The sequence below is a fragment of the Colossoma macropomum genome, unplaced genomic scaffold (genome assembly GCF_904425465.1).
Source record: "Colossoma macropomum unplaced genomic scaffold, Colossoma_macropomum, whole genome shotgun sequence".
NCBI lineage: Eukaryota > Metazoa > Chordata > Actinopteri > Characiformes > Serrasalmidae > Colossoma > Colossoma macropomum.
Window position 1 is genome coordinate 23,964,330 of NW_023494792.1, and position 25,977 is coordinate 23,990,306.

At 39.4% G+C, this 25,977-nt stretch overlaps 1 protein-coding gene across 2 annotated transcripts in view; it reads left to right on the top strand.

Moving 5' to 3' along the window:
- The first annotated feature begins 5,102 nt into the window (after positions 1–5,102).
- chrm2a (cholinergic receptor, muscarinic 2a) overlaps positions 5,103–25,977 on the top strand; it is a 67,619-nt gene continuing 46,744 nt past the window's right edge. The window contains exon 1 of one of the 2 annotated variants that reach the window (XM_036576632.1): positions 5,103–5,277. The gene's annotated coding sequence lies outside the window, so the exon portion shown is untranslated. The remainder of the gene's footprint in view (positions 5,278–25,977) is intronic. The other variant, XM_036576631.1, reaches the window with a different exon arrangement.

A 25,977-nucleotide genomic window follows, 5' to 3' on the forward strand; every position in this document is an offset into this window, starting at 1 on the left:
ATAAAACAAACTTGCAGATGAAGTAATAAAAGCTTGTTAACAAAACCTAACAAACCTGCAAGAAATTCTGAGAAGCTTCAGCCCCGTCTGCAGGATTTCTTCTGGAAATGTACAGCAGTTTTTCACAGGCTGGGTTTCATTACACCAGACCAATTATCATTAAGCTGCTAATTGCGTGTTCTCACCTCAAATGAATGCATTAAACAGGAAGAAACTGCTCCAATATTCTTCTAGCAAGGACACATCCAAGCTAAATGTGCTGCTACTGGCAGCCATTTTTAGGTAACTACCTTAGCTTGTATTAACAAACCATGTGGCTAGATTTGAGTGCTTTCAAACCAAACTCTTTGCTATGAGGTTATATTTTGTGGCATGGCTGCACAAAGTCATTATTGCGTAGGTGACTTCCAGCTCCAGTTCTGGAGGCCTCTCTACACTGTAGCGTTCTGCACCGTTCACTTGTAAAAAATGTTTGCAATAAAAATAAATGCAAGCTTGGCATCAAACTAATACTCACAGACAGGACACTTCATTCTCTTCAGTTGCTGTGCCTCAGGGGTCAGTTCCCACTCCCCACCCTGAGTTTTATTCCACTTTGTCTCAGTCATACATCAGCGAGCATGTAGCAGATATCTGTGGAGTGACATTAACAGAGAGTGCCTGAAAGGGATGGTGGCAATTCCGTGCAAATGTCAACCTTACCATGAAAAATAAAGTGAGCAGAGGAAGAAAACCACTTAAATTGTCCATTTAGACTTCACTGTTTTTAATTGATTCACTCAAATTTTCTACCAATTATGCTACACAGGAAATAAACACAGGTACTGGGCATTGTGTAGATGGGAGGCTGGTGTGTGAGTTAGGCTGAGGATAAGGGCAATTTTGGGACTATAAGGTATTGTTATTGAATTCTTACTGGGATGTGGGCCAAATCTGGGCCAGAATAATTTTGGCATCTGAAATGAGTCTGGTGTGGATCTGTTCCAAAAACATCCTACATATTTTGGTCAGCTTCTGGTCCAGATTAGGCCCAGTTGTGTGGTTCACTTTTGGCTGACGTGTGGGCCTAATCTGGTACATATGCGGCCCACATCTAGCAGTCGGGAGTGGTCCACCCAAGTGCTGTCAATCCATGTGGCAAGTGGGCTGGATGAAAATGAGGGGTAGGGTGTGGGCCAAATCTGGGCCAGAATAAATTTGCTATGGGTTTTTAATTCCTATTTTAATTCAGAATCAGAATTGGCCAATTTTCACTTGTAACATGCAATTTATGATATAAATTACAATCCTAATTTGTTGCCCATTGCTACTTTGACCATATATTCATGATCACATACCAAGCCAATCATTTAATAAAATAGCATTATAAAATGTAGAAACCTTCACTTGATAAGTAGCCTTTGTTCAGTTAACAACCTATAATAATGCAAATTTCTGCTAGCACATCTGTTTTGGCAACGTTTGATTAGTGCCAAGCTACATTCACTTTGTTAATGCCAAGGTTCATTCACTTTCTCACACGTTTTAAAACTGCTTATGGCAGCTCTATTTTAAACAGTGACATTTGAAGCTTGTAAGACATGCAAGTAATATATTCTTTATTTTATAGAGAACTTTATACTTTGCTTTGACTCGTTCACTGAGGCAAGTCTTTCAGCGCACTGGTGCCTAAACTCTGGAACAAGCTCCCGCAGAGCCTTCGTAGCATCTCCTCTATCTAAGCCTCCTTATTTTCTTCTCTGTTGACTGACAGTCTTTTTTGTTGTTTCATCCTAATACACATGTACCTATGTGCTGTATCTGAACATTCTATATTTTAAAGAGAGTTTATGGTTGCTTCTCTGAATGCCTCATCTAAAGCATGTATGCAGGGATGGACTGGCAGTCATGAGGATGGGATCAATTTCCGGTAGGCTTCTATGTGTATGGGCAGCTATGAGGGTGAAAGAAATGCTTGGTCATTTTTAATGTAGTCTAATATAAAATGAATGGAGACTGCACCGGACAAAAAGCATGTGCTGGACAAATACTGGCATGCATATATCTAGACGTTAGTGGCCCACTGCATTCTCAGAGTGTGGCCACTGGCCAATCACACAAATGCAGGTGCCCCAGAACAAGACATAATGATAACGACAAGGAAAGTTAAACCGTGAAGGCGAGCTAGAGAGAGATAGAGAAAACCTTAAGAGGGGAGAGGGTGTGCTTGATAAAAAACAGAAAGTTATTTAAACAAGTGAAAATGAGGTTACACAGTTTGTTTGGATATCAGAGGCAAGAACCGTAGGGCTAAAATCCAAAGGGGTCATTTAGCCAGTTCATTCAGTCTAATTGTACACTAAGGCTACAGATGGCTAGCCTTCAGCCAAGCTATAACCTCTTTCACTGAGTTCATGCTGATATGTTTAAAGAGATAAACCGTGTTTATTGTTGTTCGAAAATATGCATCTACTCACTGTAACTATGATAGTAAACTTAGGCTTTGTCTTTGTTGCCTGTGGATTCAAAAAGAAAAAAAAAAAACATTTGGCTGATTTGGCTGTAAAGAAATCAGAATTAACGACAAAAAAATCACTTAAGAATCATTTTTTCATATAAAAATTAACCTCTACCCTGTACATGCAGTACTGTTTTAATGAACATTTTCCACTGAAAACCCATGTATTACTGCAGCCCTTAACTTCAGCACCTGAAGGAAACTGGTTCTTTTGGCATTTTCAAGTAAAGAAATGGAGACTCCTCAAACTTCAGTGTCCCTTCACTGTCAGTGTTCATGTTTTCTGTGTTCAGTAGCTGTTTGCATTGACTTTCTTAGCAAATTGCAAGCAACGTCATGTAAATGTGTAAAATAGTTTTTGCTGGCCAGCAGCTTTCTATCAAACTGATTTTTAGTGATAAAAATGCTTTATGCAATGACTTCCTGTTGCATAAGTTTAGTTTATAGGAAAAAAGTGCAGAATATAACATTAAAAAAAAAAGATATGGCACATTTTGGATTATATGTTTTATTTTGTCCAATATATTATATCAATCAGAAACTGTGCACTAAAATGCACAGAAAAAATTACGCTTGTTCCCTGTAGAGGATGTTTTATTTTTACCTGGAAAATCGACAAAAAATGTTGATTACAAATTACTATTAATATTATTTTCCGTCAGTTACACAAGATGTCATGTTTCTCTGCCTTCATTTAGAATGACTGTAGTCTTTTCGGAACATTTCTTCACTGAAAAGGGCCAGCATTCCTTTTAAAACTCTCTCGTCTCCTCTTCAGTCCAGCTAAACCTCTCGACTGCACTGTTTGTTTGTCCCTGTCTAAAGATGCACATGAAGAAATCTATCACATGACACTAATTTATGCATAAATGCATTATTTTTCCCCAAAAACAAAAGTTTCCATTGTAGGCTTGTGCAACATTTCAGGTGTCAGTTAACAATTGTCCTTTAAAATTGAACAGGAAAAGTTTTGTCGACATTGATAAAATATTACCAACAGCTTATATCAGGGGAGGGAGCCTGAGGACTGCTGTGTCCAGCACAGTTGGTGATTTCCTGGCCTAAGCACATCAACTAAACCTGGTAATTAACTGATTAATTGAATCAGGTGTGCTTGTGTGAGCAGGTGAATCACCAAACTGTGCAGAAATCTAGTCCATGCACTTCCCCACCCTCATCCTACATCAACAAACTTTATGAAGAACATTTTTCATTAAAATCCTTTGGATGGAGATGTAGCTATTGTGGAGATATTTGATGAGTAGGAGGTGTTCAGGAGCCGTGTGAAAAGAGTGAGGAGTCACGAGGGAGAGAGAAGATGGCGAAAGTAGCGAGAGAACGAGGAAGGGAGCAGTAGGAGAGACAAATGAAAGAAAGAAAAAGATGGAGGGCTTGGGCAGATCATCCAAAAAACATCCTCTGTCCCCTGGGCCGCGAGACACTTTCTACTGCGTCATAAAACAGAACAGAGCAGTGTGGCAGCACGGCAGCTGGAACCCAGCCATGCCTGAAAACCCATACACTCACTCACTCCCACGGCTGAAAACTGAGCTTCTGCTTTCTAAAGATCCTCACACACACACACACACACACACACACACACACACACACACACACACACACCCATATATACACGTACTGAATCATTCACAGGGCCTTTCTTCTTAAACAGGGTTATGACACACTCACTGAGCTAACACACTCTCCATGGCCTCTAAAACAAGGGCAGTGTTGTCGCCTGCTGAGACCACCCAGACCACCCAGTCTCAAACACACACACTCACTGTTTCAAACTCATTGTTTTCATCCTGGTCTCTCCACACTGCTGTACGTGCAGATCAATGAGTGCATTCTCAGAGGAGACAGCAGCCCATGCTAATTTGACGCTAACCTTTCTCATCATAAAGGACCTCATTTAGGACAGTCGCTAACACGGCAGCCTCAACACTCACTCAGCCTCAGAGCTAACATGTAAATAACTGTGCTCTGCTCTGCAGGACTCTGTCTGTCATTCAGTCTGTGTGTCTTTATGTCTGTGAGAGCACATGGTCAGCAAAAACCTGAAATAACCCTCTACCTCTGTCTCTCTCTCTCTCTCTTCCTCACTCTCCCTCCTTATCTCACTCTCTCACTCTTACTCTCCACCTCTCTCTCTCTCTCTTTCTCATTCCCTCTTCCTCACTCTCCCTCCCTCATTCTCACTCTCCATCTCTCTCTCTCTCCCTCCCTTTCCCTTATCATCTCCTCCCTTTTGTCCCCTCTCTTCCTCACTCCCTTTCTCTTTATCCCTGATTATACTCTTTTACTCCTCTTTCTTTCTTGTGTATCTCTTTCTTTCCTCTCTCTTTCTCTGTTTGTCTCTCCCTCTCTCTCCATTGTTCCTTCTCTCTGTCCTTCATTATCACTTTTTTCTTTTTTATCTTCCTCGCTTTTTCATTTTCTCTCTCTCCATTGTTCTCTTTTTCTCCTGCCATTGTTCTTTCTCTCCCTCTTTATCACTCTTTTCTGTCATTACATCTCTCCTTTCCTTCTCTCTCATTCTCTTCTTTCTACATATTCTTCTCTCCATTCTATCCTCCCTGTTTCTCTCTCTCCTCCTGCAGACACACTCTGTTGACCACCCCCCCCTCCCCACGCTCCTGCCCAGGAGAATTCCGATTATTCCAGGCCGAGTCCACACAGCACAGCTTCAGGAGGGGCTGGAGCACATCGGCAGAAAGCTGGATTTGTAGGTGAGAACGGACAGATCAGATGGATGGATGGGTAATTGAACTGAAAGTGTAAGTGGAAAAGGCAGATATTGAGCAGGAATGTTGTTGGGAAATGAATAAATTTGCATCTAATCTAGGAGTTTAAAGGGCTCCGTAAGATGAAGTACATTAGGGGAAGGTTATTACAGTGAGTGTGAGTCTGTTTCCCTCTGTACACTCTGGAGAGGCTGTGTATGTGTATTAAACTCGTGTCTCTTTCCTCTAACTAATATCCTGTTCTGAACGCTATTCCCCGTGGTACGCTGTGCTCGACTGCTTCAGAATCAATCAGCTTAAACTTCTTCTATATTCACAGAAAGAGAGCAAGAGAGAGAAAGAGAGAGAGAGAGAGAGAGAGAGAGAGAGAGAGAGAGAGAGAGAGAGAGAGAGACTGACTCTGATATTCATAAATGCTCCCATTCTCTCACGGGCTCGCTTACCCTCACTGCACGCATTCCATTTCCTCAGCTTTCCTAGAGAGTCAGCGTTATGCAAATTCCCATGTTTTGGTTTCGTTTAACCATGACAAAAATGTGCAAGTGAGCACATACAGCTCCTCTAATGTTCTGCCCCCTACTGCTGCACAGACAACAGCCTGGAAGAATGTCTTTTCATCAGAACTTTAGTGAAGGGTACGGGTGTGGGCTCTTGAAGCCCACACACACACACACACACACACACACACATAATACAAACACACGTGTATGCACACACATACACTACCATTCAAAACTTCTATTATTCTATTATGAAGATGCTACTAACTTCATAGTTTTCAGCTATTCTGATGAAAAATAAATATGCAACACTTTTGGTTTTGCTTCCATTTTGTAGAAGTTTACTATGGAGCCCTGCTGGTGACATCCTGTATAAATAAAAATAATGCATGGCCACGTTTTATTAACACGAGGGGACAAGATCCTAATCCCATGACTTAGTAAGGCATGGGAATGAGATAATTAAGTCATGGCCACGACTTAGTAAGGCGTGTAAACTCTCTTCAGTAAAAAGTGTTGCTGTTTTTCAGAATAACTGGTACACTGTAAAGGTCAACTCAGCCCATTTACACTCAAGGCTTGAAGAAATACAATAAGGAAACCAGATGCTGTAGCTAAACCATTTGACCAATTTTAATTTTGTTTTCAGATTCTTCCTCAATGTAGCTTTAAGAACAACATAGCAAATGTAAACATTCCAGTATGTTAAGTTACCCTTATTAGTCCCACAATGGGGAAATTTCACCTTCACATTTTAACTCATCCGTGCAGTGAAACACCCACATACACACTAGTGAACACACACTACAGGCAGTGAGCACACTTGCCCAGAGCGGTGGGCAGCCCTATCCACAGTGCCCGGGGAGCAGTTGGGGGTTAGGTGCCTCGCTCAAGGGCACTTCAGTCACACAGGCCCAAATCCGATCTTTTTCCTCAAATGTGACACAGATGTGTCATCTGTGTGGCAGTGTGAACAGCAAAAAACGCATTGAATCTGACATTTTCAATTCCGATTTGAGATGCTTTCATATGCGGTACTGAAATCTGATACATATCCGATCTGCGGCAATGCGACTCTGTCTGAACAGCCAGATCGGAATTCATGCGACTTTTATGTCAATACAACTAGACATTCGTCATAATTTTGCACTGCTGAGACTAATAAACATTTAGTCTGATGTTTCTGTACTAAAAAACTAGAAGAGACTCATCAAACCGCTCCGTGTTTGAAGAGGTTTCGAACGAAACGGCCGAAGGAGACCGAGGCTGCAGCGGGAAAGAACAGTTTAAAGAATCTGAGGACATGAACCAAAGAAGTGGCCTTGGCCGAATAACGTGCCCTTTTTCGGCGAACTCGAACACATTGTTGGTGATGAGTCCAGCTGTCAACCACTGGAACTTTAAACTCGCTCCCGTGATGCTGGCGAAGATGAAACTGAGCTCCGGGAGCCACAGGCGTTCGCTGGCCGTCATGACTGTTTACCTCTGGACGAGCCGCCACGTAAAGCAGTTATTTTGCGGGTCGGTTTAGGAGCTGATCTGTTCAGACTGATGTCGCATACAGGTCATATTTAAAAGATAATGTGAACAGCCAAACAAAAAAATCGGATTTGGTGAGAAAATCAGATTTGGGCCACTTTTACCTGCTGTGTACCGTAGCCATAATGTCGGCTCAGGGGATCAAACCGGTGACCTTTCGGTCACAAGGCTGGTTCCCCAACTTATTCATTATTTCCCTATTTATTATGAAAATAAATGGGTAAAAATGATTAAAAAAAAAGCTTAATTAAAACTTCTACTAACTCACATTTTTAGTACTGCTCAGGACAACAACCCAGTTTAAGTTGAGCTTACTCAAACAGTCAGCATGCTGCCTCTTATAAAAAGTCTTCTTTCTTCCCCCAGTTTGGTCTCAGACTCCTGATAGTGGAGAGATGTAGTCTCACTTAGATTCAAACTCATGATCTTCTAATAACCGAGCAGTTGGATAGTTGATAGATCTTGAGATAATGTAACATAGGATTTCTATAAAAATACACTATATTTTGGTTATTCAGTAACTTCTTAATGTTCTAAAGACTTGAAATACTGAAAAAAACATCTTAATATACCTTCTGGTGTCTAGTTAATAGTATTTACATCAACACTATATGAGTTATTATTGAATAAAGCAAAAACATTTATTAATATGACAAGTGATTATAAACTTTTGAAAGAGAGAAATAGATAGAGATGTATACAGAAACAGAGAGTGAGAGAAACAAGGCAAGACAAATAGACAGAGAGAGACAGAGAGGGAGAGAAACAGAGAAACAAAGAGAGAGAGAAACAGAGAAAGGCAGAGACAGACAGAGAGATGCTGTCAGTGGAGAGTGTGAACTGTCATCAGCTGATTAATTTGAGGCATCACTTTGTATCTGACCGTGTGGTGTTTGTGTTTGTAAAAGAGAAAGAAATGAGAGCATGTGTGTGTGTGTGTGTGTGTGTGTGTGTGTGTGTGTGTGTGTGTGTGTGTGTGTGGGTGTGGTCCTCAAAAGGCAGATAAGGAAGGCCTGATGGATGGATGGATGACTGTCTCTATGATAAGCTTCATTTCTCTCTGCAGTAGGGCAGATACAGAAGGTGCACATTTGTCACCCGATCGTCCCTCCATTATTTTTTTTTTCTAATCATGGACCTGGTGGGTGTCACTGGCCTCCCACTCAATTTCCTGTCACTCTATAAGCATGCCAGTGTCTCCCTCAGGCAGACCGTGGATACACAGTGACGCGCTGCCGTTTACAAACATCTATAATTCATGTCTACAGTAAATTCAAAACAAGCCTACAGAGATCAGAGCAAGCTCACATACAGACACACAGACAGGCTTGTTTTTATACAATGTCAGGACGTGGGAAAGTACACGCGTCCCATATGTATCATAAATATGTAACTACTTTTATGTAATGACAACAATAAAGTGTTTCATATGTATTATATGCATTGCCACTGTGATGACAAAACCTTGTATCTCCAAAAAAGAATAATCTTAACCTTGATTGGAAGTTATTGGAATATAACCTTGTCAGTTTTATGAAACATTGAGTTTTTAAATAAATAAATAAATACAATACATTATAATATGATACATGTCATAATTAGTGTAATAATACATAAAAGATTTAAAAATCTGGACATTCTTTTGTCCTGGAAATGTACAAAAACAAACACACATAGACACAAATGCGCATTTTGTGTACCAACTGATGCTTCCACTGGACCATACAAACAATTAAAATTTTTAATTTAGTTGGAATCACTGGGCGATGTGAGAGCTTTGTTGGTCATGTATATACTGTATGACAGATGGCATCCCTGCAAAGCCAAAGATGGTCAAAATAAAAGAAGAAAGAGTAAATTAAGCTTCTGGTATTCTCATAAAAGCATCTAATCATCCACCAGCAGATGCTGAGCTAAAGGTCATCCTCTCCTCCCTACAGCGCAGAAAACTCAACTCCATGTTTAATAAAACATGAGAGTGGTAACGCAGATGTCCAGAAGATATTTTCTGTTTTGATATAAGATAACAGATGCAGGTTACAGTGCTCAACAACAGAAGACAAGGCCAACACCCCTGTTGACTGTTATTGTTGCTCCACGCAACTCATATGCTTCATACACACAATCAGATTTTTGTTTCCCATAACCATCTGCTAATCAGTTTTTTATTGTAATGATTGACTGTGTATGTGTGTATTTCAGTTATGCTGCTGTGCTTGGAAAAAAGTGAAAGTGAAAGGGTTTCCTTATGTCAGTGGACTCAAGCTTGCTTTAGTTTTACACTGGCGCTATGAAGCTAATGTAGCTAACAAATAATGGAGACTATACCCCAATGTTTTACCATTTAGACTTACTTCTGTGGTTTCTGATACACTATAAGCTAGGGTTATTTATACATATGGATAAAACAGAGACTGTATTTAAGATAAGAGATAAGTATTTAGGTTAGCTTAAACAACCTGACACGGTTTGAGGCAAGTGTGTGATGATTTTGGCTAATAGTTTAAAATGCTAATAAAGGTGTAAAAACTTACTAGCTACATTAATGATGTAGCCCTAGTACAAAGACTGCACCAGGCTAGCTTTGCTGTACAGTTCAATTTTTTTCTCACCTTAAAGGGTTAAACCTTTTGGGTTCAAGTTGAGTGGCACTGTATCAGAAAATGCTGACAGTGTTTCCTTGCACTAATCAGAATTAGCTACATCTATCCCTTACCACACCTTAGTCTTACATAAACTAAAGTCTCTGTAGTTGTGCCTAACTGACTAGCAGTGGTTAGCTTCCATTTTAAGCATTTTACCTGCCATCCCTTAACCATCATAAAAGTCACTGTACCACTAAATTCCTAAATTGCATTAGTCACTCACACTCACCACCATGGTTACAGCAGTCACTCCAGATTAACCATAACTTTAGCCCAATATCTCATACAGATTAAAAGCTCAACTTCTGCCAGAAAACAAAAGCTTAAAAAAAGCAAACCACAGTGGGGTTGTTTAAACCGCAGTGGCTACTATGCTGTCCATCACCATTCAGCAATGATGAAATTTCAATCATAAATGAAGTGGAGACGAGTACATAGTGGGAATGATTAAGTGAGATGCTTACTTATAATTGGGTAAGCATGCAATGTCTCTTATTTGTCTGAATTTCACCTCATCTACATCATGCCTCTGCTCCCCTCTGAGCTCTGCTCCCAGCTGAGGCTGCTGTTTCTGCTGCTGAGTAAGAGACATAGCTATTACTATTAGCATATTACTATTAGCATAAGATTGCCGATATCTACCTCAAAAAATATTTACTAGCATCAGTTCTGCTCTTATCTAGCTCTATGGTGACAGCATGCCACTAATAGTTCTGATAAATATATCACTGTTGTCTGAACAATCACCAAACTGATAACTTTACAGGAGAAGGAAAAAACAAACTTTACTTGGTCAGTGGAACCAGACTATTTTCCAATTCATTTTTGGCCATTTTTTTGGTCCATTCATCATGAAATTTACACACAACGTAAAGAGCAACAGGCATTTTCAAATTATGTCAACACTGAAAAATGGAGATACAAGGTTTTGTCCTGACAACAGCGATATGTATAGCTACTGTAGCTCATGCTCTTTTGAAAAAATGCAATCATATTTTGGTCTGTCCTCCTTAGGTGGTCCAACATGAGGGTCCAACTAGTGCAAGAGAGCAGAATGACAGTGTAAATCAAGGGTGTGACTTTGGAGACCTTGTTTGGGGGGTGGGGTGGGAGGGAGGTACAATAGGCCCAGTTCTAATGGTTGCAATAAGATGGTTAAGGGACAAGTCATATAGGTGAGTATATTAACACTAGTCCAACTGTGGACAATTATTTCTACTGGTTTGATAGTTGTAGATTTTAATGCTTTTATATATAAATTATTAAAAATGTCCCTTTTTTAGATGCTGTACTATTCAGAAATACATAAAGTTCACAAATGTTCACTTTATCTAAAGGTTATGGAACCCTCCATGTATGTGAACACTACATTAGTTACAAAAATACTTATGTTAATATGTAAATAATATGTTTCTATAAACCCCTGTGTCACTTCTTGCCCTGCTTAAAATTTAACTGTTCTCATCTCATATTTGTCATATTTGTCACTTGCATCTCTCTATGGTAATAAGAACATATCTGAACATAAACACAGACCTAACATCAGTCTTGCTCCCTAATGGTTTAATACTTGGGGGTGTATTATTAGACTGTTAATCATTAGACAAATACTCACTGTTTCCTATTGTGCCATTCACACCTCTTCTGATTGCTCTATGAACAAGATAACGGAGGAAAAAATATATTATAGGTGATCAGGTCAGGTAGATTTAAAGCAATTTTAATTTGAACCATTAGCGCTAGTTACCACAACTACAGACAACGCCAATATAACGTTAACTAATATTAGTCTCAGCCTCAGATAAAGTGATTTGTACAGTGTAAACGATCTCTTGTGCTGTAAATATCATTTTATACAGTTAGAATCTCGGCTAAACAGATTTGAAGACGTGTCATTACTTGTAGCAACTCTCTAACTTAAAACTCCCCTCCCCCACCATCCCTCCTGGAAATTACGCCAATGGTGTGAATGACTGTCGCGCGTGGTAACCATAGAAACGGTTCCTGTGCATTGCTGTGTACTGTATCCCTAATGACCAGTGCTAGAATTACTTCAAAACTTCAGCTGCTCACAGCTTTGTGTTCCATATTTTCATATATCCATTTTCTTCTCTTTTAGGATAAATACAGCTATATGACACAAAATGACTATAAGAGTGGGGAGTAAATTACACCTATGCAGTGCGATCTGAAATGACTACACTGAAATGTCTCCATCAGCCAGAGTGATTTCTAGCTTTTAAAACCATTTGAATTATGTTTTATTCCCCAAAACTTTGTTTAATCACACATCTTTAACATCAATGAGATATTTTTACATTTGCAATTGAGTTGACATCCATTTTAAACTGCAAACTGCTTGAAAGAAAGAATAGAACAAGTCCACATTGTTCTGTGTAACGTATGTATTCATTCATCAGAGTTTACTCTGCAGGCCTCCCTGCCAGCTGTGACACACATTCCTCTGGTATACTGCCTTACATGAGCATAAAGCTATAACCAGCAGCAGGGCCCATGAGATGTGTATGAGTGTACGGCAGGAGAGAGAGGGGAGAGAATAAAAGTCATTCCTCAGGGGAAAGACGACAGCGGGGCAGTGAGGGATAGGGGCTACGAGAGGAGTAATAAAAGTTTACTGTCGCATCATGTTGAAGGATAATTCAGTTCACTCAAATGTTAGCAGTTAGCTATTGGCCTTCCAGCTACTGAATGCAGTAAAGGACAGCTCAGGGTTACTCCAGCACAGTGGCACACTTCTTATACAACAATACAGCACTACAGCATGGAAGTATATGGCACATGTAGCAGATTTTGTTTATGAATGGCCATACGGTACAAGCAAGAAACATTATAAACAGAGAAACTATACAAAAACCTCTAAAACTACTCTGTCAGTATGTATTTATTTTTCTGCACTTTTGTTTCTTTAGCTCTTCCATCCGTCCCATCTTCCCATCTTGTGACCTCCCAACAAAAGCTTTTCTCAAAGCTTTCACTGAGATTATGGTCCCTTTCAAACAGACACTAACATTTACATAAGCAACTACCCAAACACGCCTTACCTGCCCTGTAGATTTCTTTTTTATGTGCACGTTAAATGGCTAAAGGAAATATTTCTGAGATATCTTCTGAGAGGTTTGCAACCTCTTCCCCCTGATGCTACTATGTGCTTATCAGTAAAGTTGCTACATTTCCTCTATGTATTCTTTTGCCAAAGGAAAAGAATAAAAAAATTACATTTAAAAAGAATTTATTTGTGGATTTGTGGATCCACATATACTGAAGAATGTACACTACTGCACGGTGAAGGTCAAAAACCACCCTTTTGTGTAAAAATGGACATAAGATACAAAAAGAGTCTTATTTATAAAATAAGAACATTTCAAAAGAATTTTTAATTTTTTAAATATTTTACAATAGCAAAAAATGTACAAAAAGTTTTAACATTTTTAAAAACCTTTTTTTCCCTTCAAACACATACTAACATCCACACAAAAGTGTGTTTGGGTAGTTGCTTGTGTGAATATTTGTGTCTGTTTAAAGAGGGGGATGTTTAAATTCTTTTTGAAACGAAGTCAAAGCGCAGTGAGTTGAATGAACATGTCAGCTTTTCTTTTCTAAGCACAAAGTAAAAGCATTGAAATTAGTTTCTGTAAGCAACTGTATACTATGGTGGCAGATAGAGATTAGCCTGATAATGAAAAGCTGGAATATTCTTTCAAAGAAACATCTATTGAAAAGTTCTTTGGGGAATCAAAAGTGGCTTTTCTATGGTATGAACAATTCTGCAGTTTGAAAACACTTCATGAATCTGACGTACACTATTTCTTAGGACTTTTCTCAAGAAAAAAATTATGGAAAAACTTAGGAAGATATTGGTGAATGAGGCCCGATGCTTTTATACTGAGCATAATGATTCTAATTAAACTTCTAACATGAATATATAAAAATGGAAATCTTATTTGTCACTCAATAGACAAGAAATCAATGGGCCTACAGGTTGGATACAGAGACTCAAAAAGTTGCTCCAAAGAGCCCTTTTGTGTGTAAGTGCTGTTTGTGAGGGAGAAGGACTGTGTGTGAGTGTGTGTGTGCGCGTGTGTGTGCGTGTGTGTGAGTGTGTGTGTGAGACATAAGGGCTTCACCTCTCGGTGCACCTTGTCATGCACACCTGAGAGTTATGGACGTGTTTTAGTGTAGCAGCTCTATCACAGAGCGCCACTCACCTGGGTTAATCTCTTACACATACACACACCCACTCGCTAATCTCTTTTATACACACCTTGCTCATTGCAGTGATAATTATGCATTCACTGCAGCTGCTTGTGAGATGCAGCTAATCGCATTAGCAAATCCCATGGCAAAAGAATGCAGAGGGGAAATGTAGCAACTTTACTGATGAGCACGAAGGAGCATCGGGGGGGCGGGGGGGGTGGGGGTTCACACCTCTATTGCATCTCCACCTGTTTTTCCACACTTTTTCTCTCTCTCATTGTTCTCTGTATGTAATTGTCCTTCACTGTGCTGGCGCAGTGCTGATCTTTCTGACACACCAGGGACAGAATTTTTTTCAGCTTTCAAAGTATATTTTCCAAGGGTCACTGTTAAAATTTGGAGTCTGAGATTCCTGAGATGGTAAGTTTGATCCCTGGTGATGCCACTGCCCTGGCCAGGAGTCACATTGCTGACATTTTTACTCTGTAGCATCAGAGCATAACTATACATGCATCAGTGCATCCACAAGCAAAAATGAGGCACCAAGTGGCATACTGTAAGCCCAATATTCAGCCAATAAGAAAAATGTAATTTTCCCATTTATTGGAGTTTGGGAGAAGGTCCCCACCCAAATTTCCTCCTCCTTCTCCACATTCAACACCCTATAAATTCTCCACTCTCCCATGATATATTTTTGTCAAGTTATCTACCTCAAGATTTGATGGCTACTTTTCAAATATAAGCCATTCTCAATCACTGTGGCTTCATCTACACCTCTGTTAGTTATTGTTAATCATTATAGACAAATTTCATTGTTTTTAACAGTTTCCAGCAAATGATTTAAAACCTATGAAGGTACAGTGGACTATCATCACATTTAAATCATTTCCCTTATGTATCTACAAGAACATTGAGGCTCATTCACCAACTGTTCTTAGGAAGAAATTTCTTCTTAAAACCCACTTACACAGTTTTCACCAAGATTCTGACATTCACCAGTGTTTTCTTATTTGGGATTTGTTCTTAAGTAAGAACAGAGTGTACATGCACTCAAGAGCACAAAGGTATGAACAGTTCTGCAGTTTGAGAACACATCATGAATCTGACGTACACTATTTCTTAGGACTTTTCTCAAGAAAAAAAATTATGGAAAAACTTAGGAAGATATTGGTGAATGAGGCCTGATGCTTTTATACTGAGCATAATGATTCTAATTAAACTTCTAATATGAATATATAACAATGGAAATCTTATTTGTCACTCAATAGACAAGAAATCAATGGGTCTACAGGTTGGATACAGAGACTCAAAAAGTTACATAAGGTAACCAGACTAATACTTTTTTTTAGATAGTATGAATGAATATGTTTTGCAAGTTTGTCAGCTCATGCCTGTACTTAGAGATGTATGCGGTAATTTTGGCAATTTTACTGTGTAGCTGATGCTCCAAAAATACAGTAACTAAGCCATTTTTCATTACAATGGCCTTTATGAGCAGGTTTCAGTTAGCATGTATAGTCCCATCACAGCAGTTTTTCATTCTCTTCTCAACTTCAGGTTGGACTCTCTCATACTACAAAGTGCATATTGTGTAGGCCTGGTTTGCAGTAGTTTTTTTAGAACAGTCCTTATCATGAAAATAGTTTATTATCATGTGTTTGATACATGCCATTTGTTTCTTCCCTTGACCACTTAGACTTTATTAAACTTTTTTTATCGATCAATGTTAATGAAGTATCAACACTTTTTCTACCCAAATGTTCAGAAATGAACCCGTTACCTTAAAAATTACATTTTGTAGGATGAATGAAAAAACATGAGATACAATGCCAATCATTATCATCACAGCCTCTCAGTATTCATTCCTTATACACCTCTGTCTTTTCTTCAGCCTAGCATCAATCTCAGCTAATTCATTCACATTAGCCTCAGCCTGTCAGATAGTTAGAGATAGCTTCTGCTGCTACAATAGCGTATTTCACCCAAGCATGTCTGTATTTGCTGCGAATTGTTTTTGACCCCCATTAAAAACATCTTGTAAGTCAGTGAGGCTGTAAATATCTGGGCTAGTGCAATTATGTTGCAATTATGCTTTGGCGCATAAGTGAAATTTGCATTGTACTGTTAATGGAGATTTTCATACCTTACTCAGTGGCACAGTAGTGTAAAATGGAAAACAAGTCATTTGGCACAAATGGAACAGCGTACAAAAACTGATTTTCTGCAGCCAAACTACTTGTACACAGTTGTACACTTAAAGAAGGCTTAACAGATAAACGTGCATTTTCCAAACAAGTTCACAAGTGAATTTACATATACATTGTTTCTGCCTGATGCATTTCCCCTTTAGATTATGATGCTGTTAGGATATGCTGTGAAACACTCCCACTCACCGAGCCTTAATCAGCATTGTTTCACACAGAGACCCCTCAGACGAAAAGGACACTGTAAAACAGCAGTGTAACACATATCACTAATACTATATTAATGTGTAACTCTTTCAGACTGCTCTTTTTGTTAATGTTAAAAGGCTCTCAGTGGGATATATTCAATCTTGAGTAGAGTAAGCTGACCAGCTGTGCAGACAGCTAACAGGCTAACAGGCTCTTTGTATTCAGAGACAGGTCAACATCGCAAAGTGACTACACACCATACCATGCCCCTTCTGTTGAAACAGCCAATAAGAGCATTGGCTATTAGCATGAAATTCAAGACTTTTTTCTTCACAGAGATGTGAATTATAAGCTAATACATGGTACAAATGTGAAGTGTTAGGTTTATCTTATTTTTACACTTCACAGTTGTCTTTCAAAGATAACAGAAAGTGAAAAAGAGTGAAGTATATTTCCACTAAACAGTACATTTTGTCCATGTATGTGTAAATAAAAGGAGTGTAATGTTACACAAATTTCACAACACACTATGTATTGTGTTTTTGTACCACTATAAGATTTATACCCCTCTGAAGTTGTGTTCGTATTCTGTAATTGGCATCATGCACATATTAGGAACTCCAGATCTAAAAAGATTTCTTCTTGGAAGAAATGTTTTTTTTAAAAAACTCACCCCTTTTATGTTCTGTGGTAAGCTAAAATATTACAATCCAGTTACACTTTACTGCATGTTCATTTGTCCCCTGAATGTCACTGGATGCTCTGACTTACTAGGTTGTTAAACAATCAAAAAGGCTAACACTGCTGCACATTAAACTAATGTCATAAAACTGGCAACCTCACTAAGATACCACATACAAGTCATAAAGCTTCATCAAATGTGATAGGCATTGTTTTGGCAGGAGTAGCCTTCAGTCTGAGTAGTTCATGTTTGTATGTTTGTATGATGTTTGTTGAAGTTTAATGGTAAACCTGCTTTTGTAAGTTTGTTCATTTAAGGGGTTAAATACATGCACAATGTAAATGGTTTCAGTTGCAGCTCAGGGTAATATATATATATATATATATATATATATATATATATATGTCTACTTTTCACAGTACTGTATACACATATCAGCCTTTCAGCCTACAGCAATTTAGCTCCGCCTACAGTGAAGTTATAAGAAGTGTTTCAGCTATGAGTGCTTTTTGAATGATACCCAATACAGGATAGCCTATTACAACAAAGCACATTTACATGTCATTTGTAAAGGCAAAGTAACAAAAGGTTGTAACAAGAGCTGTTACTGAAACTTCAAGGGGGGAAAATAAAATACAAGAAAAAAAGATAATGGGCCCTTAAATAAAACAGTGCAAAACTTTCCCGTTTTTGTTGTTATGTCTCATCTCAAATATTTTTATAATATAAAATGTAACTGTATTACGTTCACAGCATGTGTTCTTTCACAACACTATTAATGAAAAAAAATCATATTTATATGCATGTTGCACCCCTAGGAAGTAAACAGCCGTTTCCAGGCAGGACAGCTGAAGCAGACATTTCTCTTTTACTGTGTTGAGCGTGAGTGTTTGAAAACGGAGGAGCAGAAAAGCATTTAAATCAGAGACGCCCCAGCTCCTCTCTCTTCTCCACCCTAGCAGAGCGAATCTGCCATGAGCATAATTTAAGTGACAGGCCTGATAGCGGGTTTAAATCATGCCGCCACTGCCACATTAGACCGGGGGCAAAAGCTGAATCATAACATCACAACCCCCTCGATAATTACAAATTACAGCCAGTCTCTGCCGTGGCATCTGTTTTCTGTTTCTGCTCTCTGTCACCTGCAGAATGAGACAGAGGGCAAAAACAAAGCTTCTGCCGCCGAGAGAAGAGGCAGGGAAGAAATCGATTCCAGATGTCTTAAGCGCTTGATGATGCCTGGATTCACCACAGTTTCATTTTTCAAGTAGGCCCACTGGTGTTATAGACTACACTCTTAAAAATAAAAGTGTCAAATGGAACCAAAATAGGTCCTTTGGAGAGATGGCATAGAACAGCGGTGCCCAGTCCTCTGCTGGAGATCTACCACCCTGGAGACTCAAGATTCAACATGCCTGCCACTAAGGGTGTTTTCACATATGGTTCTTTTTAAATGAACCGAATTGAGTTCTGTGAAAGTGAACCTGAAAGGGAACCAACTGCAAATGACCTCTTTTGCAGTTCCTTTTGTGTTCACGATGTATGTGAACTATAAAGAGGACTTAGTTTTCTCTCTGGTCTTTTTAGATTTCAGACCACTTCTTGTGCAGACCACAACTCCATTACAACTCAGACCCTTTTCACGGCACTCACGGTGTGCACAGTTCTCGCAAAGTGGGCAGCATTCTCTGACAAATAACCTTTCAGACCTGCTGCTCTCTTATTGGCTGCGCTGAAACGATTGGTCAAAGTGCATCGCGCAAAATTGGAAAAATGTCTGCCGCGGTGGGTTCCGTTCGTCGCTGTGCTACTCACTGAGCTCCACGCAGCAAAAAGCCGCGTCTGTAATGAAATAGTGTGTTTGAAAGAGCAGCGGTGAATTTCCATTCAGTATTCAGTGTGAAAGCAACATAAAACTCTGCATTGCATGCGCAGCATGAACTTTAACACGGTAATATCACACAGACTCTCACATCTTATCACTTTAATATGTCAGCGCTGCTGTGTTGTCGCAGATTACGGCTAGGCTTTATCTTGAGTAGAACCTTAGAAATGATCCCTGGTGGTCTGTTTTTAGCTGCTGAAGTGCTGGAAGACTGTGGCTGTGTGTACAGTGAGCCTCAAGGTCTTCACCATAAAGCAAAAGTGGACTGGGGCCATCTTGCTTTCACAATGCACAAATCATTCGAACCACAAAATGAACTTCCACCGCAAGAGACAGTCTCTGTTCGGTTCATTTTTGGGGCCGTTTATCGTGGTCTGAGTTCGTTTGGTGTGTTCTGCAGGGTGGTAGATTACCAAGATCAGGATTGGGCACCCCTGCCATAGAAGAACTACATTTGCATCTTTGAAGGACCTTTCAGTGTTTTTGAAGAGATGTGTAGATGAATGAGTGTAAACAACCTTTAATTAATGTAAAGGTTCTACACCAGTAGAAGGCTTTTCCTAGAACTGCACATCCAAGCCAAGAATCATGTAGAAGCCTTTGTTTTTGAGTGTATGGCCTGTTCTTGTGGCACATGTTATGTCTCCCTTAGAACAGCAAATAAATACACCATCACAATATGCATGTGTGTTTTGCATATTTAAATGATTCTGCAAGTGAATTCACAGCTTTCTGAGTGTTGTATGTGGCTTTATATAAAAAGCAAAGATTCTGCCAAAGCCTGCTGCTGTTGTTCTTGGCTGCAGTCCTCCTAGTTCCTGAACAAATGTGAGCACCTATTCAGAATGGTATTCAGATCATAATGAACTGTTTTGAAATGGGAAATGTGTTTCCTCGTAGAACAAATACAGCTGAAGCATGATGTCCAGTATGAGTGTTTTTTTTTCTTGTGATGAATACTAGAATACTAGTTTAAGTTTACATTGGATTCCTTTTTTGTTTTACACTTGCAGCCCAGATATAGTTCCTTCAGTTCAGAGTATTTTGCAGAACAATTGTATTAAAGCAATAGAACACTAAACGCTGTGTGCTATTGCAAATAACATCATAACTGTGAATAGAACAGTTATTTAAAGGTATAATTCTGAGAAAAATCTAAATGTAGTTGATCAGCCAAAAAACGTTTGATGTCTGGAGTTTGCTTCTTTAGTTTTGCACTGGAACCATGAGACTAATACTGCAAACAAGTAATGGAAGCATACGCACACTTGAAGTTGTGCTTATATGGTTTCTGACACAGTAAGACATGCTTTTATCTATAAACATAGACAAAGGCACAGACAAAATGCCATTCAAAATGGCTTCTGCTGCTGTTTTTTTAACCCTACAACGTAATTTTGTCACTTTATATAGATAACAGCACATTGTTCAGTGTCAGAAGCCTTATAAGACAAACTTATATTTGGTGTTCTACCAAATGTGTCTTGGCTGATTGGGTAAGGGCAAAACTGTGCAAGTTTTATGTTTCACTAAACTATCACTTGAATGTGGAGATTAAAATGGCAGAAATAGCTCTCTTTGACCCCAGCATGAAGAGGTTAAAGTGAATCCAGCTTTTTTCTAATGGTATTTGATTTAGTGCGGGAAAATGGCTGACATTTAAAACATACGCTCCAGTTCTCAAAATGACAAAGCTCCTTATTTTGGTTTGGTTATGTAAGACTTTGTGGTAGTCACTAGGGCAGTGACAGGGGCTGTGGGATAGAAAGTTGCCTGACTGTTCTAAATGTGCAGTTTGTTAAATATCAACAGTAATATTGGATAGATGAAATGGCTTAATCTAACAAGAACATGTCCACGGGCTTTCTCAGAAATGCTAACAGAGCAGCGCACATCAGGCTTCTTCCAGCAGTTCCAATAACTATTTCATTATCCGCACTTGTTCACACTTCTCCTCTGAAACATAAAACATGAAAGCAAAGTCGTAGCAGTGGAGAGATGAATCGCCTCTCTAGCAGTTTTTGCACTCCAACTTTGTTAGCATTTTCCAAGATTTGCACCTTTGTGCCATTCGCAATTCCAGTCCAATGAGAGAGAGAGAGCAAGAGAGCGAGAATGACAAAACAGAAAAAAAGAGTAAATGAGAGAGAGAGAGATAGAGGGAGGGGTGAAACGAGACAAGATGGAGTTTGAAAAGCATTCTGCTAAAAGTGTTCAGTGACCCAGCACTGACGGCCAGTCTCCACTGCCACTCATCACAATAACCCTGCCGTGTCCTGTGCCGCCCTTCATGTACACACACACACACACGCAACGGCCACTGCATATAACACAGCTCACTGTTTTTAACACAAGAGCTCAGAACACTCAGTACTGACAGGAAAAAACCCTAGTAGCATGCCTGCCTGCGTGCATGTCCGCACGTCTATGTCTAGGCACAAATATAGAGAAAGTGTGTGTGTGTGTGTGTGTTCTGGATATGCTAGGCTTTGTTTATTCACTGTGGACTTAGACATAGACGGATGTGACTCATAAATAAAAGGATGCACCAATATAGGATTTCCTGGCTGATATAATAATATAAAACATCAACACATTCTTGTGGCCGATAATGTTACCTATAATGAATCATTTTACACCTTTTGCAGTTTAAAACAAGTTCACACCCAAATGTAACTGCAGTGAATAGAAGACGGGTTAAAATGCTAAAAATACTAGCTGCTAATTGTCACTGTCATTTCAAACTCTCGGCTTTTCACACCATTTGAAGCACACTGTCCTTTATATTGTGTAAATATTATAGAAACATTCCAAAATGACTTCAAATAAAATCTTTTTAGCTTAATGTACATTAAAGGCAAGAAACACCTTAAACACGTCACCAGTCTATCACAGGGGGAGACACAGACGTATACAATCACACACACATTCAAACCTAAGGGCAATTTAGTGTGTCCAATTGGCCTGACTGCATGTCTTTGGACTGTGGGAGGAAACTGGAGCACCTGGAGGAAACCTACACAGACACGGGGAGAACATGCAAACTCCACACTGAAAGGATCCTGGGTGCCTGGACGGGGAAATCAAACCTTGCTGTGACACCATGACACTAATAATAGTACTACTACTACTGCTACTACCACTATTACTATGACTACTACCACTACTATTACTATTGCTACCACTACTATAACTACTATTGCTGCTACTGCTGCTACTACTACTGCTACTACTACTACTACTATATAATAATAATAATAATAATAATAATAATAATAATTGCATTAGACACAAAAGAGACGTGAAATAGGGAGACAAAAGAGAAATGAGAGTTTAGTTGCAGAAAAAGATTGTTAGCATCTTGACAAATCTGAGGACAATATGTGACTATTAAGACACCTACTAAAGCTAAGAAGACAGACATGTGAGGAAACTTTAAATACTATTTCTCCGAATATCCTGTGATTTCTTTGGGCCCTCAAGCTTCTGAATGGCTGAGTTCTTTGATTGTATCCATCCATCTTTTTGCTTGTCATCCTCTCCCTCTTTTACTTTCAACTGTTCCAGGCTTAATGATCTCTTTCAAGGAACTGGCTCTTCTCAGAATGTGTCCAAAACACAGTGTGGTTATCCTGTCTTCAAGAGAGAAGTGAGGCTTTATTTGGTCAAGAATCCATTTTTTGTTGTCTTTGCCATCTAAAGTACTCTAAAAAGTCTTTGCCAGCACCAAAGTTCATCAATATTTTCCCTGTTCTGCTTTTTTGTTGTCCAGTTTTACATGCATAAAGAACCACAGAAAGAATATAGCCTGGTCAAACCTTTGTAGAGACACATCTTCACATTTCAAGATTTTTTCCTGCTCCTTTACCCTTGTTGTTGATCTGTGTTGTATTTCTTCACTGCTGGATCATTTATTGTTAATAATTTGTCCAAGCAAGCAAAAGCTGTCCACCACTTCTGCATCTTCACCATAAATAATAAAGTTAGCAGTCTTTCTCATTATCATACCCAAAGTCCTTTTCTCTCAAAAAAATATCTGAGCAGCAGGAGACTCAAGCAAAAGTGCCCTTTGTCTTTCCATCTGATCTCACTGTTGTCTGGGAGAAGCTATTTCAGACTTCATTTTTTTTTTCACAATAGCAACATAATACTAGTTGCTATGTTTCCTGAAATGATGAGTTTTCAAATGATTAATTAGATTAGTGACACTGAAAGTCTTTAATGCATTTTTTTTCTGTCAAAAACTGCAGAAACTGCAGTTCTGTTGTCCTTTGCTGAAACTGAAAATCTTCCACATTGCTGACATTACTCTGCAGCATCAGAGCATGACTGTACGTGCATCAATGCATCCATGAGCAAAATGAGGTATAAAGTGACATCAACTGGGAGCCCAAAATCCAACCAATAATAGCCAACGGTTTCCATTTCTCGCTGAATTGCATAATAACAACAATGTGGGCTATATGTTGGCTCTGTCATCAGGAAACCTTGAGTTTGATGTCATAGCCATGACTCTGTCTGGGTGGGTGGAATGGTCCTCCCTGTCACCTCAAGACTCTAGCCAATGTGGGCATTTGTTAGCTGACGTAAGGGAATTGGCAGTTAGAGTTCTCCTTCAGCACTAATAAATTTATTATGACATTATGTTGTCCATAAGAAAAACATAGAGGCTCAAATACAAATTCAGGGGAAAGGGTCATTGTATAGTCTGCTTCACCCACAATCAGAGAGCTTCTGTCTTTGGGATTCTTAACTAACTAGAGCTGCAGTCCTGGCCTGCCTCAAGGTTGCACTGTAGCAAACTGGTTCACCCGGTTGGTTCACTGGTTCACCTTCTTAGCCTAGCAACTGTAACTGTGTCCTGCCGAATTTATTGGTGAAAAGAGTGAACTGTTACTCATAATCTCAAGCCAAAGACAGACAAGGAGATGTGTAACATCTCAGTTAATGTGTAAAATCAACAGTTAATGTGAAAATCAACAGAACATGTAATTTGACTGGAGGTGCTGAAATTTGCATACATTTTTTAATGCACGTGAACTGTACATTTAGTCTCATGTGCCAGTTTCCTACCTTGCACGTGGGCAGAATGTGCTTGATTTTCACCTGAAACTGGTGCAAAAGGTCTAGCCCATCTGGCCGTATGTGTTTTCCTGACGCACTCCTTGCCAGCTGTGAGGTTTTTTGGCTGCTGTGCTGGAGCGATGCCCATTTCTAATGCCCTCCATGCTTCTAAACCAAAAATCCCCAGTGCCTGTTTATCAGCCCCTGCACGGCACAGCGGAGCGCCACAGCAGCGTGACATGGGTCGATTAATCCAGGCCCAGCTCCATCACTGCCAGCTCACAGCCATAACCCACAGCACACTAATATATATGATAATAATCATAGTGCCACGCCACAGCCAGATGCAGTAATATCATTTCCTCTGTCCTCTCCACCGATATTTCCTCAGCCAACCAGGGCTTTATAAGCACGTTCGCTGTTCTGCTGTCTCTAGAGCACTCGGCCTTATTAATGCTATTTACACATTATACATTTGCTACTAATGTCACTCGGAGTCAACACTAGGAGTCTGTGGTTTTCCTTCCATCCCCCCATGCTAACACTAACTGTGCTGTATGTCTAATAGCGGCATCTTTTGTTTTTCCTTGGTGCCTCTCGTCTGCCCTTTTGTGTTACTGGCCCAGTGACCAGTTTCTCACTCCACACATTTCTGCTCTGTGTGTAATGATGTCCCTGCTGACCCCAAACAACCCTGCACTCAAATATTAATGACTACCTGCTAGGAGCTGGGGAGAGAGCCCGCTGGTGAAACAGGCACAGGCTTTGTTTATGTTGGGGAAAGAGTGAAAGTGAGAAGTAATACCCAACTGGCTTGGCTGTCTTCACTTCAGTGTTATCCTGAGGGCTCTGCTTCACTGTGAGTGGAGGACCAGTGGCTGGTTGCACCAGCTATGTGTAAATTCAAATGTAGGCTAGTTGTAATGTAAGTGTAGCTACTAATTGTTTACACCTTCCCCTCAGCAGGTGTAAGTTTTGGGGAAAACCATTAGAAATCACATAGCAATCACAAAAAAGACCAAAAACATGGCTTTTTTTGTTAACTAAGCTATAAATTCTAAGAACTATATGCTGTGATTTTACTTAGAGCACTAATTATCACCCTGGTTTTAACTCATGCATGAAGCATGAAGCTAAACTCCCATTACTTCAGCTCAGTGAGCTGCCCAAACGGCTAAACTGAGGCTGTAGATAATTAGTTTTATTCAGTTTAACTTGTACACATTGTTCTATTCTATGCTGGTTATTTTTTTCTATTGAAAAAGTCAGAGCAGCTGCCATTGCGTTTCCATGGCAGCGGGTTTATAGACTGGTATTGAACATGTTATCATCACATTAAATCAATGTACACATTAGTTAGTTGTTACTAAAGAAAACATGACTTACGGCTTTGTGGTGCAATCAAATTTAGTAAAAGGATAGTTTAAAATTAACTAGTGTTAACCAAGGACTAAGTAAAACTTTATATATAAACTTACACAAAACTGGTACAACCCAGTCCTGGAGAGAAATGTAGGGTGAAGTGAGAGAGGAAAAAAAAAAAAAAAGTGATAAAAACCCTTAGTCTGTTCTCTGTTTATTTGCAGCTGGATGGTAATCTCTAGGGGATCACAATCGGCTACTAACATGCTTGACAATTAGACAGTTTATTTTTAACTTAACCCGTAACAAATGACTAATTATGTCTCTCACCCTGCAATGGTATTACTTTATATATTACTTCCTATAAAAGGTAATCTCGCTACTCATTACTCTTATTCTACATAACTTTCTAAAACCCACACAAAGCTGTACCAACAGAGAAGTACAA